Source organism: Lygodium microphyllum, chromosome 27 (genome assembly GCF_053477565.2).
Source record: "Lygodium microphyllum isolate KBCC chromosome 27, Lygodium_microphyllum_v1.1.10, whole genome shotgun sequence".
NCBI lineage: Eukaryota > Viridiplantae > Streptophyta > Polypodiopsida > Schizaeales > Lygodiaceae > Lygodium > Lygodium microphyllum.
The window spans coordinates 128,165,176-128,172,991 of record NC_141161.1 but is presented as its reverse complement, the minus strand read 5'-3'; positions in this window follow the sequence as shown (position 1 = coordinate 128,172,991).

The following is a 7,816-nucleotide window of genomic DNA, read 5'->3' as shown; positions in this document are numbered from 1 at the left end:
TGGTTTTTTTCCCTACTACAATGTGTCAATGGACCCTTGATAGATTTTAATGAAACTTAGTGTGTAGAAAAAAAGGGGGGTGGCAACCCCCCCATCATTCAAGTGCACTCCAATGATAGGGGAACTGCCACCCCCCTTTTTTCTACACACCTTGGTAGCTTCTAACGAACCTTAGTGTGTAGAAAAAAAGGAAGTGGCAGCCCCCCATCATTCGAGTGCATGCGGATGATGGGGGGACTGTCATCCTCTTTTTTTTCTACACACCTTGATGATGGGGGGCTACACCCCCTATCTTCTGCGTACACTCAGATGATGGGGGGCTATTATGACCCCCCTCTTTTTCTATAGACCTTGATAGCTTCTAATGAACCTTAGTGTTTTAAAAAAATAGCTTCTAACGAATGTTAGTTTGTAGAAAAAAGGGTGTGGTAGCCCCCCATCCTCCACATGCATGTGGACGATGGGGGGGTTGCCACCCCTTTTTTTCCTATACACTAAGGCTCATTAGAAGCTATTAGGGTGTGTAGAAAAAAAGGGGGGTGGAAGCCCCCCATCATCTGAGTGGCAGGCCCTCATCTACACACTAAGGTTCATTAGAAGCTATCAAGGTAAGCTACCATGGTATGTTTGAGTGCACCTGGATGATGGGGGGGTTGCCAGCCCCCTTTTCTTCTACACACCAAGGCTCATTAGAAGCTATCAAGGTGTGTATAAAAATAGGGGATGGCATCCCCCCACCATCTAGGTGCACTCGGATGATGGGGGGCCTGCCACCCCCTTTTTTCTACACACCTTGATAGCTTCTAATGAACCTTGGTGTGTAGAAAAAATAGGGGGTGGTAGGCCCCCCATCATCAAGGTGTGTAGAAAAAAAGGGGGGTGGCAGCCCCCACATTATCCGAATGCACTCGGATGATGGGGGGGGTCGCCACCCCTTTTTTTCTACACACTAAGGTTCACATCTCAGAGCCCTCCCAAAAGGCGTTGATGTGCAAGGATTTAGGCATGGAGTGTAGCGTCAGACTTGGCAATTGTGTTTCAGCATCCTGGTCTTGAGGATCTGCCGTGGCCTGCTCTTGCGATCCCTCGACCCACTACTTGAGGTCTTCCCATAGGGCAGGGTGCTGCTTAAGAAGGTCCCCTAGGCTAAGTGTTACAGGCGTGGTCACCAACGTGGTCAAGAGGTTGTTAGATACTCGTCCTTCTCTTAGCCTAGACTGTCCTGGCCACTGGCTGCGGCTGTTCTGCGGTTCTGTTGCATCTAGACATGGTCTCAGTGGCACTGCTGGTGGCGCAGTCGCTTCGACCGACTTGGGTTGAGGCGGCGACATTGGCGCGCTCATGCTAGAGAGATCATCGACCTCGTCCTATATGATGGGTTCAGCATCCTTGAGATGTTGCCGAGCCTCCCTCGCCCATTCCTTCACCTTTTCTATGGCCTCTAGTTGCCGCTTGGGGTGCGGGTATTCCCCTATCTTAGTGCTTCCCTTTTGGGCTATTTTAGGGGCGGAAGTCTCTGCCTCTGTGTCTGAGACCTTCTTCCCATTAGGTAAGGTCGTAATACTATCGGCCTTTAGTGCAACCTTAGCTTCTGATCTCTTCTTCCTCCGCCTACAGCTTTTCTTTCCTACTGAGGTCGTGTCAAGATTGCTAGGTCCTGGCAGAGAGATGCCGGCCTGCTTCATTTGGGCCCGGGTCATAACTCGTAGGGGAATAGGTGTGGCCTCCCCATCGGGGTTTTCAACACCAAACAGCCCCAATGGGACAGATGGCAAATTAGCTGAACCGGAGGACGACTTCCGCTTTGGGCAGTCTATGAAAAGATGGGTGATTCCGCATTCTGCGCACCTTTGGTCAGCTTTGTCCCTATTTTGCTGCTCTCTTTCAGGGCAGCGCGATGAGACATGACCGGGATGTCCGCAAGTCCAACAAGTGACCGGATCCTGTGGCTGCCCTCCTAGGCCTCTACCCCGTCCTCGTCCTAATGCCATCACCGGCACGGGCCGATAATCCATGAGGACAGCGTTGCCCTCGTCGTCATGCAAGATGTAAGGGTATATATAGGTCTCTTCGTCACTGGGCTCCTCCACGTAGTGTACGGGAGCGTCGCTCGGTGGGTGGGTCACATAGGGACCAGGTGGTCTAGGAATGCCGGTAGGATTTATGTCCATTCTAGGGACAACTGGTTTCATATCGTTAGGCGCAGGTAGGGCTAACGGGGCTCCCCGTCCGAAGAATGGCTGCGGCCTGTTAGCCGGATAAGGCTGGCCATAGGGTTGTGCATATGGTAGCCTTCGTGGTAATTTGCAGTGTGCGGCATCATGGCCAAACCTACCGCAGTTAGCGCAAGGTCTTGCCCTAGGGTCTTGACACTCTGCTGGCAGGTGGTTTCCGCCACAGTACACGCACTGGATGTGCGGGCGCGTCGGTCGTCTCAACATGTCTTGTATTTTGGCTAATTCCATCTTGACCTCAGCCAGGCTCGGTGGTCTTTCCCTTATCTTGGGATGATGGGTTTGACCGCTCACTAGAGGTTGATGTTCACTCTATGCTTCGCGGGTTAGTCTCTTCCAGAGTTGAGCTCCTAGAGCTTCACTCTTTCAGCTAGTCACCGACTCTGATGGCTTCCTCAAAAACTCTAGCCACCACATCTCGCTGCAAGATTGAATTGCCTGCCAATGCCCTATATAACTCCTCATCTCTAATTTCGCTTATGAATACAGTTGAAACTGCTCTGTCAGTCGGTCACTCACCCAAGGGGATTCTCTTAAAGAGACTTCTCATGTGGATCACATAGTCGCAGATGTCCTCCTTCTCCTTCTGTTTGACATTCATCAAGCGTACTAGCAGGTTGTCGGAGTATCCGGGCTCGGCGAATCTCTTGACGAAGAGATCCTTGAGATTATTGAAGTTGGCTCGTTCCACGGTATCCAGGCTTGTATACCACGTCCTACCCTTATCGCTTAAGCAAAGTCCGAATGCTTGCGAACGTTGAGCCTGGTCATTGAGGCCGTTGGCTTCGCAGACTTGCTCAAACTGCTCAACGAAGCTGTATGGATCATCATGCGATTGGTACTTGTCGAGTTGCTTGGCAACAATCGGTATTTTGGCCTGGCTCTTTGAGCCCTGGTTTGCCCCTAATCCTGCAAGCAGAGACGTCACTAGTGCAGTGGCATTCTGCTCTACTGCGGTGTTATCGAGCAGCCGTTTCATGAGGAGCTTGCTCAGCATCAGGTCTCCCTCTAGTGCTCTCTCATGGTCTGTTCGATTTCAGCCAGCCAAGTTCAGCACTCGCTGCACCTCATGCAGCTCCATGCTTTGCCTTAGGCTCCTAGCTTGTTGATCCCTATTATACTCAACTATGCCTTGCAATGCCCTACGGGCTAGTCTTCTCTCCTCCCCTAGGTCTGCAATGATTGCATCTGTCGTCTTGCCACGGTGCTTGTACTAGGCGTGTGCATCATAACTGCTCACCATTTGCTGTATAGCGTCTGGGAATACACTCACATCGAGCTCCTCGGTAGACCGATGGTCTGAGCTTTCTTCCGTCATGGTTTAATTCTTGCGCCTCGCTGCGCCTCCAATCAAGTTAACTAGTCGTGGTGACAGATCCTTGCCGTTGACGCTCCTTGCTTGGTTCTATCCCGCACTTTGCGCGTTTGTTTATGTCTTGGGTCCTCTCCTATTGGTGGGATTTTTGAGCGACTTATTTGAGTGAGTTCCTTTAATTACTGAATACAGTTCTCAACTTAAGGTCACTCGTGAGTGTGTTCTAAAGGGAAAGGCTTAAGGGATAAACACAGGGGTTCTAACACCCATGGGAAAGGGGGGCTTAAGGGTTTAGACACCGCCGGGGGGGGGGGGGGGGTGAGTGGTTTTGAAGCCCAAGGAAAAGGGGCTTATAGGGGTTTAAAACTGGGGGGAAAAGGGTTTTAAAGCCTAAGGGACAGGCTTAATGGATTCAACACGAGGGGGATGATAAGACCTTTAAAGCCTAAGGGAAAGGCTTAAGGGATAAACACGGGGGTTCTAACACCCATGGGAAAGGGGGGCTTAAGGGTTTAGACACGGGGGGGAGGGGGGGTGAGTGGTTTTTTAAGCCCAAGGAAAAGGGGCTAAGAAGGCCCCACCTTTGGAAGCTTCTAAGCTTCTAGAAGCTTACAGAGGGGGTAAATTTTTGAGCTGTCTGACGGCTTCGTGGCCCCAGCTGGTGGCCTATATGCAGCAGCAGACGGCGTGTTCCTGGGCGAAGAGGGAGAGAGAGAGAGACGATGCTCCGCCTTCTTCCTGGTTTCTGCCTTGGATAGCGTCGTGGTAGCCCTCCCTCTATCTTCTGCAGGGCAGCAGCACAGATAATGACAGTGCCTCCTTCCTTTGTCTTTCGTCTAGCATCTCGACGGCCCTCACTCTCTTTTTCCTTTGTCACCTCACAGCAGCAGCCCCCCTCTGTTTAAATAGGGGAGGGGAGGGGGATCCTCCCTCTCTACGTGTCGACTCCATGGCGACTAGAGGTGAGCAAGCTCCAACAAGGAGCTTGCTAGACATTCTATTTCCCTCTCCCCCCTCCAGCACGACTGTCGGCTAGGGGGGGATAAGGGAAAAATAATAATCACATTATCCATTTAAAAAAATGCTATATCATTATCCTCAAGAGGTAGTTTACGCGAACGTTACAGTATACACGAGGTTTCTAATTGCAAATAATCATATCTTGATATTTACATAATAGACCACAATGCTTATCATAATGCACTTAATAAAGATAACACTTAGAAAATTTCATAGTCACTAGAACCACTGAGAGATTTTTATGAACCTTTGATAGCTACTTTGTGATTAATTCCATGATAAACTTGGATATCAGATTATCAACCATATCACATTTTATCTCCATTGAACTAGTGTCATTATTTAGTAAGGTTTTTAAAAATGTGCAACGATATATGTGTACATGCATGAGTGTGTGTGTGTGTTATTCCTTGCAAATAAGGTGCTTTAATCTAAAATCTTGAAACCAATCTTTTATGGGTCGTAGTTAAGGTTATAATGGTCTATAGGTTTCTTTAAATTTCAAGTTATATTTTGTTTTATGTGTAACTGTGCAAAATGTGCAAGGATGTGTATGCGCACACATTTAAGGGTATTGTTCCTTGTTGCAAACAAGGTGATTCAATCTAAAGGCTTGAAACCAATCTTTTATGGGTAGTGGTTAAGTTGGTAATGGTTTATATGTTTCTTTAAATTCCAAGTTATTTTTGGATTTATGTGCAATTGGTATAAAATGCATTATGTGGTCATATGTGTGTGTGTGTGTGTGTGTGCGTGCGCGCGCATTCTTTGAAACAAGTTGCTTTAATCTAAAAGCTTGAAACCAATCTTTTGTGAGTCATAGTTAAGTGGTAATTGTTTGTATGTTTCTTTGATTTTCAAGTTATATTTGGATTTATGTGCAACTGGTATTCTTTAAAAGTTGCTATAATTTTGTAGTAGCATTGTGAAGGAACAAAATCTTAGGTATTGTTTTATGTGTTTTTCTGCAAGCATGGGTAGATTAAAGAAACAAAAAATTTGTGAGGTTTCAAAGGGAGATATTGCAGCATTTTTCAACCATCCATTATATACCCATGCAACCAAAAATTTTATTAATGATTCACAAACATCAACAAATCAATGAGATGCATCTATTATTGGAAATGAAGCAAATAGTGAGACTGAAACACCATATCAAATAGCAAGAGATCAACAAATTTGTGCCAGTACTAGTGTTGGAGTAGTTGAAACACAAGTTACACCAATTGTACAAAATGCTCCATGTCAACCTATATAAACAAATGAACAAGAGATGTCAAGTTCCCTGAAAAGCACACAAGCTAGTGAGAAGAAAATTAAAAGAATTTTGAGCCTTGCAAAGCGTACATTTCAGCTAGATTGGGTTAGCAAATTTCCATTCATTGAGCCAGTTATACCAGCAAATGATTCTACTCCAAAAAATGCTCGATGTATTTGTTGCTCATGGAAAAGGGGAACTGATTACACACTTCAGCTCAAAATTGACACTATATAGAAGCATGCAGGAAAGGTATATGAAAAAATCATTTTTGATGGGCAAGAAGTAAGTCAAGTAAGATGGAAGTCTAGTGAGGAGTGTCTACATCTAAAGAATGTAGGACTATATGAGAAACATTTGCTTGACCAAGCACAATGTGAGAAGTTATCAAACAACAACATGTTCGAAAAAATGCAAGATAAGACCTTGCAAAGTAAAATCCTGCAATTGAAGGTATTTTTAAATAATTTATAATTATTAATATATTTATAATATATTTTATATTATGTGTAATATCAAATTGTAATGCCTTTTTTACGTGCAGGCTATTTTTTATATCTTAAGGTGAGGAAGACCAATGGTGGACTATCCCGAGTATAAGGAATTCTTGTCACAATTTCCTATTGATAATTTTCCACAATCGCATTGGTCACACAGTAGTGGATGGGATTTGGCAGAAGCATTAGATGAGGTTGTCAAACAAGATTTGAGAGAAAAAATCAAATCTTCTCAATTTTTTGCTCTCTCGCTAAATGAGGCCACATCTAGAGATAATACTAGTTGGGTTTGCATGACTATTTATATTGTGGAAAATCATGTTCGTTATGCATATTTTCTTACAATAAACAAAATGCAAAAAGATGCCACAGTAGAGAATCTGTTCTTGTTAGTTGAAGAAAGCTTGATGAGTATGTTGCAATTATCAAAGGCTGAGATAGCAAAAAAACTAATTTGTGTGGGAGTTGATGGAGCAACAGTTATGCAAGGCCATCACTCAGGAATTTGTGTATGCATACAAACTTATATAGTGCCTTTCATGTTAGGAATTCATTGTATGGCACATAGAATGAACTTGGCCTATAAAATAGTTGATGAGTTTGATGGTGTTGCAAAGGTGGAGCAATTGGTCAGTACATCTAGTAGTTTTTTTTGTAGGAGTTCCAAATGATATTTAAAGTTCCAAGAGATGGCAAAGGGTGTAACACAGGGTAGAAAATTATTAAAGCATATGAATACAAGGTGGATTAGCTTGTACTTTCCAGCTAAGAGATTATTAGAGGAGTACCCATCTTTAATAGGACTCATGGATAGATTGGTAGCTCAGAAGTCAAAGGAGAGTGACAAGGCATTAGAGCTTTTAACAACTTTGACAGATTTAGAGACATTACTTACATTGATAGGTATTTCAATGTTTTTGGAGTGAATATACTGCTTGTACTTTTTTTTCTAGTTTGATATCTAATATTTTGTATCTTTGTTTTATAGGAATTGTTCCTCTACTTGCAAAGCTTAATGTCCTTGTGAAGCTTGCTGAAAAGAGAACAATGTATATGACTGAATATAGCAATATTCGAAAGATGATATGCTTGGCATTAGATTCTTTTTATGCAGATATGAATCATCCTTTGCATGACGAGAGATTCAAAACATGGCATGAGATCATGAACTTTCAATTAGAACCTAGCAAGAGCTTTTTAAAGATAAATAGAAATGGTATTGTATGCATCAAAGTACATTCAAGGTTGGTACATCTTTATGTCTCCAGGAAGCGAGTTCGAGGACGGCTTGTTAGAAGACAGCTTGTAAAGATGGAAACTTTTAATCATGTAGTGGAAAGTATTAAAATCACATTAGCTCAAGTTGACAGTCCATGACACAAGAAATAAGAGAACGGTTTCCAAGAGATGAACTATTGGAGGTAATGTCAATAGTTTATCCACAATTTTGGAACCATTAGCAAGACATGCATCTCTTCAAGTAGATTTCAAG